Genomic DNA, 12243 nt, shown 5'->3' on the forward strand with positions numbered 1-12243 from the left:
TAGTTATGCAGGACTATGTAAAATATAATTATATTAGATGAACCCATTTAAAAGGTCATTGAAGATTTCCACAAAACAATATCAATCTTATGTCAGGTCATATACATATTTTTTTCATGTGTGTGTGTATGTGTGTGTGCAAAAGACAAGGAAGAAGTAATATAAAGTCAATGGAAAATGGGAATATACTTTTTGAAGTTTCTAATACTAGGAGAAAATATCATACCATGTCTTATGAGTAGATTGGAAGTCAAAGATACAGTATAAATCATAAAACAAATTAAAATTAAACAATATTCAGAAAATTAATTAAATATTAATTAATTCAAAATTAAATTAAACATTTCAAAAAATATTCAAAAATTAAAATTAAATTGTGAGTCCAACTAAGAGGCCAGAATGTAGTGCATCACATGTATGAATCTGTGATCAATTCAGAGTATTCGCACAATATTTGAATAGGCTAATATATACAAAAATATCAGCTAAGAAAAAGTTTTCATGATAGTAAAGAATTACTAATAATAAGACATAACAAAAATCCTGGAATGGCAAATATATGACCAGCTCTTCTAACAGTTCAGGGATAGGATATCGCACAAAGTTCTAATATGTGGTAGACCTGGACAGTGTCCATGACGCTTACTGGTGGCCAGGTGTCACTTGTGGGACTGAGCTACTGCTAGTTCCTTGACATTCACCCTGTAGACCCGGACAGAATCCTGACCCCTAGGGTGCAGGAGAAGTCCATTTGTAGAGCATGCTGATGGCAATATTTTGCTGCTGTATACAAAAGAATAATTGAAAGACTGCTGCTGTATACCTCTTTTTCTCCTGTGTTTAATTGTCTGCCCTACTTGGTGGGTTCTTTTCATTCTCATTTATGGAGTTGTGGTCCTTTTGATCCCTCTCCAGAATATCTTTTAGTAGTCTGTGTAGGCTTGGCTTTGTCATCATGAAATTCTTTAGTTGTTCTTTGTCATGGAAGTATTTCACTTCTCCATTATACTTGAAAGAGAGTTTTGCAGGGTATATCGGTCTGGGTTGGAATTTGTTTTCTTGCAAGACTTGTAGTACTTTGCTCCATGCTCTTCTTGACTTGATGGCTTGTGAAGAGAAATCTGCCATTATTCTGATGAGTTTTTCTTTAAATGTGATCTGTTTCTTTTCTCTAGCAGCTTTTAGTATACTCTTCCTGTGCTGAATTTCTGCAATCTCAATTACTATATGTCTGGGTGTGTTTTTAATTGGGTTTATGTTATTTGGTTTTCTATACACTTTGGTTACCTGAATGTCAGATTGTTTCCCCATATTTAGGAAGTTTTCTGCTATTACTTCTGCCCACATTCTTTTTTTTTTTTTTTTTTTTCAGAACTGGGGATTGAACTCAGGCCCTTGCACTTGCCAGGGAAGCGCTTATCCACTGAGCCATCTCCCCGGCACCCCCATATTCTTTTCATATCATGTGTATTGACTCCTTTCTCACTGATGCCTATTAGTCTTACGTTGAAACCTTTAAAACTTCATGCTGCAAAGGAACCAAGACAAAGGACCACATATAACACGCTTTTATTCATATAAAATGATCAGAATGGGAAATTGGTTTTGTTTTTTTAGATACAGGATCTAAATTGTCTAGGCTAGGCTCAAACTTGTATTGTCCTGCTTCAACCTCCCAGACATCTAGGATTACAGGAATGTACCACCATACCTAACTAGAAGAGGCAAATCTAAAATTCAGAAAGTAGGGCTAAAGAGATAGTTCAGTGGTCTAAGTGCCTACCTGGCAAGCACAAGGACCCAAGTTTGATCCCAGGTACTGCATGCCATGCAGGCCCTGGCACCTGGGTGCACCTACCTGCCCCAAAACTGGGCATGGTGGCACATGCCTATAATCCCAGCACTGGGGGAGACTGATTCAGGAGGATCACTATGAGTCTGAACTACACAGTGACCCTGTAACAAATAAATAAATTTCTAAAAATTGTTTAAAAATAAAATAAAAATCAGAAAGTATACTAGTATGGCAAGGGGCAGGGAGAAGACTGGAAAGAAATAGAGAGTGACTGGTAAGGGTTAGGAATTTCCTCCTGAGGTAATAAAAATGTCCTAGTATTGATTATGGAAGTGATAGTTGAGCAACTCTTAAATCCACCCAAAAGCATGGAACTGTACACTTTCAAGTGGATGAATTTTGTGGCATGGAAATTATATCTCAATACAATGTTGTTGTCTTTTTAATGACCAGAAAATTCTGTTATTCCTTGCACAAAAAAATGTGACATGTATGCCATCTTCCTTTGAACCTGTGTGAGTCTGTGACTCCTTCGACCAATACTGCATGATAGAAGTAACACTGTGTGACTGCCAGGTTACATAAAGGGCAATTTGTCGTTTTGACAGAGCATCAAGCTTTGTGTCCTGTGTCACATAAAAAGTTCAACTACTTTGAGGCTGCCACACTGAAAGGAGGCCTAAGCCACAGAGAGATTGAGTCATCTCAGTGTTCAGTTATCCCAGCCCAGATCTCAGCATGAGACAGAATGAGCCACCAGATGATCCTGGCCCCACAGGGATGCCAACCTACCTTACCAGCTTTTCCAGCTGAGGCTGTGGACATTACAGAGCAGAGAAGACCCATGCTTGTTCATTCTGTCTAAATCTTATCTTTCAACCCATAAAATAGTCTTTTAACCCAAGACTTGCGCCACTAAGTCTTGGGATACTTTGTTATGCAACAATGATCACTAAACAGATGCTCAAGCAAGAGACGTCACAATGTCGAGCAAAAGAGAACAATTGGAATCCTGGCATCACATGAACTCAGTTTCCCAAGCTCATCAGTGGCTCTTGTGTGCACGGTGCTCAGCTCCAACAGCCCAAGGCAACACTGCCTCCTCACATGAACACACCTCCCCTAGTGATGGACAGGTAGCACCCCACTCCCAGGAACCACATTGCCCTGATACTTTGCATCTCCTAAATCCTGCCAGGCAATAGATAATGAACAAGGTAATTTGAGGAGGGCACAAAGGACTCTACAAAATCAAGAGTGCAGAAGAATCCTGAGAGTGCAGCATCTCAAGACAACTGACAGTGAGTGGTACCTTCCCTGGGAAGGATGCAGCAGCCAGGAGAAGGGAGCTCTGTTCTCACTTCTTACGACAGGGGCAGAGCCAACTCTAAGAGGTCTTGAGCTTTTCTGTGTACTGAGTCCAACTGGAAGGCAGACAGCCTCAAAGCCATTGATATAAACTTACAGGTCAGTTTCTAGGCCAGAGAGGTAGGCAGGGGATCAATACCTAAAGAACAAACAGAAGATCACAAGTGTGCCTCTCCCAGGAGAGAGGGACATTTGGAAATGTGTGAAGACTGTCTTAGCTTTCAGGTGAGAAGAGTTGCTACCAGTATCCGGTAGGTAGAGGGCCGACACCATGTTTTCCCACAATGCTCAGGCCAGCTCCCACAGCAAATAACCCAGCCCAGTGGCCACAGCACCTGGGCTGAGAAAGATTGCTATGGGATGTTCTCAAATAGCCCCAGTCTTGGGGACCTACAGCTAGGCTCCAGCCCTTGCTCTGCAGATAGCCTGGGCCAGTCACACAACCTCCCTGAGCCTCTTTCCTAAATGTCAAATAAAGACCACAATGATATAGACCATTACTTTGTATGTGATGGATGTCTGCTTGAAGACCTAATATAATTTAAGCCTTTAATAATTCAGAGCTTAGCCTGACAAGCAGTGGCCAGTCTTTCTAGCTACCGGCTGAACCCATATAGCCACATGGCATTGGTCTACATGCCACCTGAGACTCCATCTGCCGGCCAGCTTTAAAAACATGCAGTTCCTGATGGATTTTTACACTTGGGAGGTTCACATTAATATCATACATGAAGTCAAATTGTATTAAAATTTTACATCATGCTTTCTTGAATTCTCATAGAATATAACACTGACCTGCCCAGGCCTACTTGAGAGGACCAGATGAGGCCTTTAACCACAGAGCCCTGCATGCCTGGAAGGACAATTGTTCTTCTAGTAGATCCATTATGCTGGGACTTCTCTTATCTTTTCTCTCCCCCTAACCTTGAAGCCACCTGTTTTCCCTGGAGCATCCTCCACAGTAGCTAATCCAATGAGCTAAATAATCATTGTCCGAGCTTTCTAAGCCCATCCTCCCTCTGTTTGCCATTCCTGCAATGGGCACTCCTTGGACCCAGGTAAGTATCACTGTGTACTCTACTGCACCTCTCTTCTCCCCAGAGCTTTCTATTCCCAGTCAAGCTAGAGACTGAAACATCCAAGACTAGACAATGACCACAGAAAAATCAATAAGAAAAGTTGACGCTGCCTAGAGGGAACTCAGACACAAGCGAGCCAGTCTGGGTCTCTAGGAGTGAATTCCAGAAACCTGATTATCCTCCCTGCTTTTCCCATCCTCCTCACCAAAACACAGCAGTCGCTCCCCCTCTCCTTTCCCAGAGCACTTATTTTACACAGCCCTGAAAACCACAACGCTCTGTAGAACAGTGAGGCTGCAGCTCTCTTGGATCAAGGCACACTTTCAAAGAGCTATTTTTTTTAGTGCTTTAAACAATGTATTTAACTGAAATGGATTTACGCTTGTTTCTGAAATGACTTCCATTTATTTTGATACATCTTTTTCCCATGATGACTTAAAGGATCTTCAAGCCAATATGAATATTTTATAAATATTTGAATATTTGAGTATACACCTGCACAATACCTCAGCAATATCTTTCATCAAGGAAAACACTGAAGAGTAAAGACTAGACATGATTACTAGGTACAGTGAAAATCTGCTGCAAATATTTCTGAGGTAAGAAGGCACCACATACCTGTTCAACTAAGAAAACCACCCTTACAACACAGGATGATTTTATTTTTATTTAGGACCTAGAATACTTAAGCTAACAATTAGGTACTGAATGGCAGAGCAACATCCCCAGTTTATGCCATGAATTCATAGGGAATATGTTCCAACAACTCAGGTTCCTTTCCATTGGTCTTCACAAAGCATGTTTCTCTGGGAGGGGCAGGCTGGCACTTCAGTTGAACTCAGGTACCTTTCTTTTTGGCTTCCTTCTTTTTCTGATCATTTTCTTTGACACGCTTCAGGAAGCTATCATGACTTTCAGTGCTTAATATGCTCAACATACACATTAATCCTCTTGGCAAATATTTTGCCCATAACTTCCTTGTTTACAACAATGCAATGGCATACTGGGTAACCCTGCAGACTCTTCCCATTTTGCCATGGTAACATTTGTGAGGCATTCCTTGTTGCACATTACCCATTCCCTTGATGTCTACAATATCACCTTTTTCGTAGATTTGCGTGTATGTGGCCAAAGGAACAACCCCATGTTTTCTAAAAGGCCTGGAAAACATAAACCTGGTTCCCCTCCTCTTGCCCTTTGTGTTAGTCATTTTAGCAAATTACTGAAAGATGGCAGTTCTGGCTGAAAGGAAAGCTCAAGGAGCTATTTTAAACAATTCATGCCTCAGTCACCGTCTCTTCGGTTCCCAGGTGTTCCTTTTGGTGACTCTCTTTATAGTCGCTTTGTCTTGCCTTTGAGGAGCATTTCATCCCTTCCTCCATCCTTAAATGTTCCAAGTCACTGGTAATAAAAGCTGACACACCTTAACTCTTCCTATGGTCATGCTCTATATTAAGTATTTTATGGATATTCACTTAATCGTCACAATAACCCTATGACATAGATGAGTATTTTTAAGACTTGTATCTAGATGGCCTTCCAAAGCCTCCTGTGGTCAAGGGTAGGACTGCAAGAGTGGGACCTCTCTGGGTGCCTACCCCCTTCCTAATCCCTAGCACTAGCTCCAATTCCACTGAACAACTTGCAGTTCTCAGAGAGAACATGCCCCCTAACTCTTGCCCATGGCTGATCTTCCCATTCACCATACTGTGAAAACCTTCAGGGTCTATAAGTTCATCTCTTAGTCTCCATTGCCTAACAGAGACCTGGCTCAGGTAGGTTCTCATTAAGGGTGCGAGGCTCATGCAGAAAGCGAGGTGGGATTTCTCAGGGCTCAGGTAGTACCCAAGGAACCATCCCTCTGTCAATTTGCCAATCAGAGCATAGGGCTAGAAGTAAGAAGTTCATCAGGAAAGACTGACAAAGACTGAAATCCAGGAAATAAGACATAGCTTGGAACATCATAGATGAGACTCCTTGAACCAAAGACCCAAAGGTCAGAGGCACCCATCCAGGCAATCACTTGGGCTGCAAATCAAATGGACAAAAAGGAGAACTTGGGCTTTTAGTGCGAGGGGGTTAAAAGCAAAACCAAACAGTAGGAAATGTCAAAAACAGAGAGAAAATACATACTCTCAGTAGCAGCAGCATCCTCAAACTTCTGTTTGCCAGCAGAGCCACAAGCTCTTCCTGCCAGATTTCATAGTTATAAACTATAATTACAGCTGCCAGTCAAAGACCTCCCTTCCACCACCCTAAAGATTCCTGAAGAAAGAAACTGCTTTGGGACAAGAAAGCAAGAACATCACCTTGAAACCACAGGGAGTTTTATTTTATCTGAAGGGCCATCCTTTGGGATCATTGGTTCCTGACAATGCTGACAAAAAAGTAGCCCCAAATTCCACCCTTAATAGGGTTGCCTAGGGTATCTTTAAAAGCCGATTGGTGAGCTTCCATCTGACTCACTTTCCTGGGGACTTCTCTCTGACTTGTTTACACTGAAACACAAAGGATACACTGCTGCTGCCTGAATACTGACTTTTTTTTTTTTTTTTTTTTTTCAGAACTGGGGATTGAACTCAGGTCCTTGAGCTTGCCAGGCAAGCACTTATTCTACTGAACCATCTCCCCAGCCCCCTGAGTATTGACTCTTGATGGACCAACATACTATTCAGAAGAGAAGAATTGCCTCCAGTTGCTATTGGTGGCTGCCCCATCTAGATTCTGATAATCAATTTATCAAATATGCTTTTCTTCTAAGTCCAAACATCTAAAGCAATAAAATCACTGAGCTTCAGTTCTTAAAATGAGTCTCTCAACAGTCCCTGCAGATCTCACTCTTCCCAAGCCACTTGTTTCCCAGGAAATAACCAGTGAGCACCCAGGGGTCCTGTGCTGGCAAGGACCGTGACCTAGGCTGTCCTCTCCCCAGGCCACACACTGCCATCCTCCGATGCCTACTCAAGGCCTGGCTCTTGCCTTTTCCCCACCTTCTGTTAATCAGTTTCCCCCTTCTCATGGGATCATCCCCATCAGGACACAAACTCATTTCTTCCTTCAAAAAATAAAATTCACCCTTACTTGACTACACATTCTACTCTATCCGTCTGCACCCCTCTGTAGCAAAACTCCTTAAAGGAACCCAGCTATAACTGCTGCCTCTCTTTTACCTGCTCCCTTCCTCTCTTAAACCCACCCTAAGTGTATCTTTCAACTCCATGACTCCACTGATGCTTCCACTATGAAGGTCAATGAGTGACCCTGTGCTCCCAAATTAATGGCCGAATCTCAATCTCACCTCTCTTGAACAGCAGTGACACTGTGACCGCTACTATCAGCTTGTGGGCACCATGTTCCTGATTTTCCTTCCACCTCCTGGAGCAAGGCATCCCCTTTCCGGCCTTCCTTGAGCATTATCCTGCTCTCTCAGGCTTCAGATATTCAGGTGGCCCAGCACTGTCCTCCTGGATGTCCTTGCCCATGTGCAGCCCTACCACACACCACACTCATGCTAGTAACACTTATTATTCATCCACTTCCAGTCTCCCACTGCAGTGAGAAGAGCTCCGGGCATCTCAGGTATGGTGTGTCCATCACAGAAGCCTAAGACAAGGCCTTAATTTCTTCCTCCTCAGACTTCCTCACATCAAAATGGCAACTCCCATTTTTCTAGCTGTTCACACCAAAAGTGTTAGGGGTCATCCTTGACTCCTCTTTCCTTCTCACTTCACATCTGTTCTATCTTCAAAACGCAAGTAGACATTATGCCTGACACCTCACATTCTCTTCTCAAGTCTGAGATACAGCTCCCTCTGGCCTGTACTATCACAATGGCATCAAAATTTACCGCTCATTCTCCTCACCCCAGCCCACCTGTTTATTCTCCAGTCAACAAGCAGAGAGACTCTGAAATTCCACAGCTCTCTCAACAGCCTACCCAACCCTCATGGCATTCCAATAATAAAAATCCATACTGTGGCTCCTCATCTGGGGCCCATGTGGACTGGATGCCCTACTCCCCCTAGCCCGCTATCCAAGGGCTCACCCCGCTTCTACCACACCAGCCTCTCTTTCCAGTACTCAGCCTAGAAAGCTTGACCCCCGATTCCCACATCATCCTCCCTGGGACCCACATCTCATTTCAACTCTTCTAATCAAAGAAATGTTCCTTGGCCTCGTCATCAAAAAAGCCTTCCCAGCATTTTTTATTGTCAGATTTCTTTATGCAGGTCACTCCTTCTTGGGTAAGATAAAACTCTCACTGTTGTTTTAATTTGCATTCTGAAATGGTCAGTGATGCTGAGCATTTCTTTATGTCTTTATTGACCATTTATATTTTTTCTTCTGTGAAGTGTCTATTCATTTTGCTTGTCAATTTTTTTTGATTGGGTCTTTTATTTTAGGGGTCTAATTTTTTGAGTTCTTTATGCTAAATATGAACTTTCTGTTTGAGGAATGGGTGGAAAAAATATTTTCACATTCTGTAGGTTGTCTTTTCACTCTATTGGCTGTTTTTTTTCTTAATTGTATTGGTATATTTTAGATACACATAAACATTCATCACAGGAAATTTGGATCTGCATGTGATATATCTCGATTATTTTCTCCCTAATCTCTTCTTCTCCTTCTGACCCATTTTGCCCTCCTTATTTACAAAAGCTTTATTTCCATTTTTTTCCTATTCTCTTTCCTATTTTCTTTCTGCTTGCTTCCTTTATTCCTCCCCCTTCCCTTATTCCCTTTCCTACTTGAATATTTTGTTTCTATTTTCATATCTACTAATACAGTTTCTCACACCAGAGAAACAATGCAATGTTTAAAACATGTGTGTTCAATTTATTTCACTTAAGAATACAGTCTCAAGAAACAGCCATTTATCTAAAAATGTCACGAGTTTATCCTCTTTATGAGTAGTATTACTCCACTGTATGAAAAGAAAAACACATCTTCTAAATCCATTCATCTGTTTATGGGCATTTGGGCTGTTTCCAAGATTCAACTATGACATGGCCGTGCATATATCACTGGGGTAGAAATAAATGCTTTTAATTCTTTTGGGAAGATCCCAAAATGGGAATAACTGGGTCAAGCAGAACCTCTAGCTTTACATTTTGGAGGAATCTCCACACTGATTTCCACAGTGGTTCCATAAGTCTACACTCCCACCAATGTTGAGAAGGGTTCCTTTTTACCACAGCCCTGTCAGAATTTATTATTGGTTGATTTTTTTTATAATAACTATTCCTTCAGGAGTGAGGTGGAATCTCAAATGTTGTTTTAATTTTCATCTCTTGAATGGCCAGTGATGTTGAACAGTTTTTCACATATTTATTTGCTATTTATAGTTCTTCATCTGAGAAGTGTCTGTTCATTTCAGATGCCCATTTTTGAATTGGGTCTTTAAATTTGAGGGATTTGAGTTTCTTTTGCTGTGTAGAACCTTTTCAATTTGATATAATCTTATTTAGTAATTCTCAAAAATATTTCTTGCATAACCAGTATTCTGTTCACAAAGTCCTTGCCTACGTATATGACTTTAAGAATTTTATTTTTTCGATTGTGTTTGTTTTAATATTTAGTTCTTTGATTCATTTTGATTTTATCAGTAGTAAACAATATACATATTATATAACATATATAATAATATATATAAAAGAACCTAAAGCATATAAAAATCTTTGTCTCTGCTTAGCCTGCCTCACATTGCATCCCACAACAGTGTAACATTGGTTCTCTTTCTTTCCCACCCCTACGAGAATATCAGCTCCCTGAGAGAAGCCACTGTACCTGGTGTTCTATCAATTCCTAAAGCCAAGAACAATTTAAACAAATTAACTCACTTAATCCTCCAAAGAAACTACAAGGCAAGAGATAGGATTCTTATTCCCATTTCAAAGGAGCAATTGAAGTACAGAGAGATTGAGTATTTTTCTCAAGACCACACCCCCAGTAGATGGCAGAACCGGAATTTGGACCCAGGTAGTCCAGTCCTTGTTTCTGCTCTATAACTGTCACAGTACACTGCCTGGAGGAGCTCGTTATTTAGTCGGCAAGAACGTGTGGGACTCCATCCTGCCTAGAGTTCTGGGCTCACCATCAGCTCTTGGCCCTTGCTGTGGTTCTAATCACAGGGCTTCTGTGCTGCGGTTAGAGCAGATCTCTACATGGACCCACTTCTAGGAGCTTCCTCTCTCTTTCCTCCTTAGGTAAGAAAGAGTCCTAAGCAGCTGTCTGTGCCCACCTACTTACATCCCCACCCCAGAACTGGATCCCTTGTGCCTGGGCAGAGCCTATTCCAGATCACCTGTGCCAAGCTGCAACTGCTCACCCTTTTGGAAACAGCAGGAAGCCTAAAGACTAACATCCACAGAGTTAGCCCCTGGAGAGAACCTTGTCCACAAGAAGCCCGTACTGGTTACCCTTACCAATTACTAGTCTCTTACAGTTCTTTACCCAGCACTGTCAATGTACCAGACACTGCGTGTGGCTTGCCCATGCATTAGCTATGGAACCACCTATGCCACAGGTGCTATCAAACCCATTTTACAAATTTTAAAACTTCAGAAATTTGGCAAAAGGCAGAGTAGAAAAGTGAAGTGTCTGACTCCAGCCCTCTTGGTTTCTCAACTATTTCCCCATGGTCACCGAGCTGATCGCTTCCATTCTATGACCAGGCCTCCCTCTTGCCTGTACATCTTGAAGTCTACAAGGGTAGAAAATTCTGAAATAAATGGAAATAGATACATTGCCATAAGTTTCTAAAGTTCACATTTAAACACACGTGAAACAGACACACACACATGAAGTATGAGACAAACTCAACCAATCGATATCTGCTCAAAATTAGCAGCCAGCTGCTATGAGGCACCTCAGGACTACTCACGTTTCCATTTCATAGTAACAGTCAAGCTATTATCTTTGACACTAATTATAGGAATCTGAACAGATAATCACAGATGAAGACATGAACTTCTCTCATCCTCCTAAAAGGCACAGGGGACTTGCCTATGACTGAGGCCTGGCATTCTATACACTGCAAGAGCTCCCTGAAGTAAACAGCAAGACCATCAAGAAGCATTAATTGAACACCTACTGTGTACCAGATAGCAAAACCCAGTGTATATGACTCTGACTTGACACAGAACCTGTGAGGATTGAGTCTCAGCTCTGTCAAATATTGTTGTGGTTTCTTGGGCAAATTACTCTATATCTCTGAGCCTTGGTTAAAAAAAGAAAATAGAATCAGTTGGCATCTAATGAAGTCTCCTCTAGATTTTACATTCTACAAGCAAGCAAAGAGATTTCAGGTCCCACACTGCAAGGACCAAAGGAAAGTTTCATTTGGGAGTGTGAGGCCTGTGGAAAAGCCCAGGAAGACTATCCTAGAATGAACGTTAGAAATTGCCTTCCGAATGTGAAGTGCATGATATATTAAAAATAATTAACAGAAGGATGGATTGATAGATGGATACACTCATTCATTTAATCAGGACAGAAGAGCCAATCCCAAACTTTCCTCAGCTCCTGACTTTGAAGAATCACAGCTCTGGGGTCAGCCGCACCTGGAAGAAGTTTCAGCTGCAATAGCATAACCTTTGGCACATTACTTAATTTCTGCGAATCTCACTTTCTGCATCTTTAGAGTGAGGTAGTAGATTCCACTGTCTCCTGTCTCAGTTACTTTTCTCTCATTGCTGGGACAAAATACCTGATACCTAAAATTAAGGAAGGAAAAGTTTATTTAGATCACAGTTGGTGGAGGTTTCAGTCCATACTTGGCTGACTCCAAGGCAGAGACACACATAGCAGAGGGCAGCCTTTCATGGTGGCTGAAAGCAGCAAGAGCTAAAAGGAAGGAGCAGTGGCTGCAGCAGCTAGCAAGCCTCTCTCCCTTCCTTATATTGCATTCAGGCTATCTGCCCCAGGGCGGGTGCAGCACTCACACCAAAATCCCAGCATTGGATCACAAATTAATCACAACCTCTAGAAGTCTGCCACAAT

This window comes from Octodon degus, unplaced genomic scaffold, assembly GCF_000260255.1.
Source record: "Octodon degus isolate 3935 unplaced genomic scaffold, OctDeg1.0 scaffold00015, whole genome shotgun sequence".
Classification (NCBI taxonomy): Eukaryota; Metazoa; Chordata; class Mammalia; order Rodentia; family Octodontidae; genus Octodon; species Octodon degus.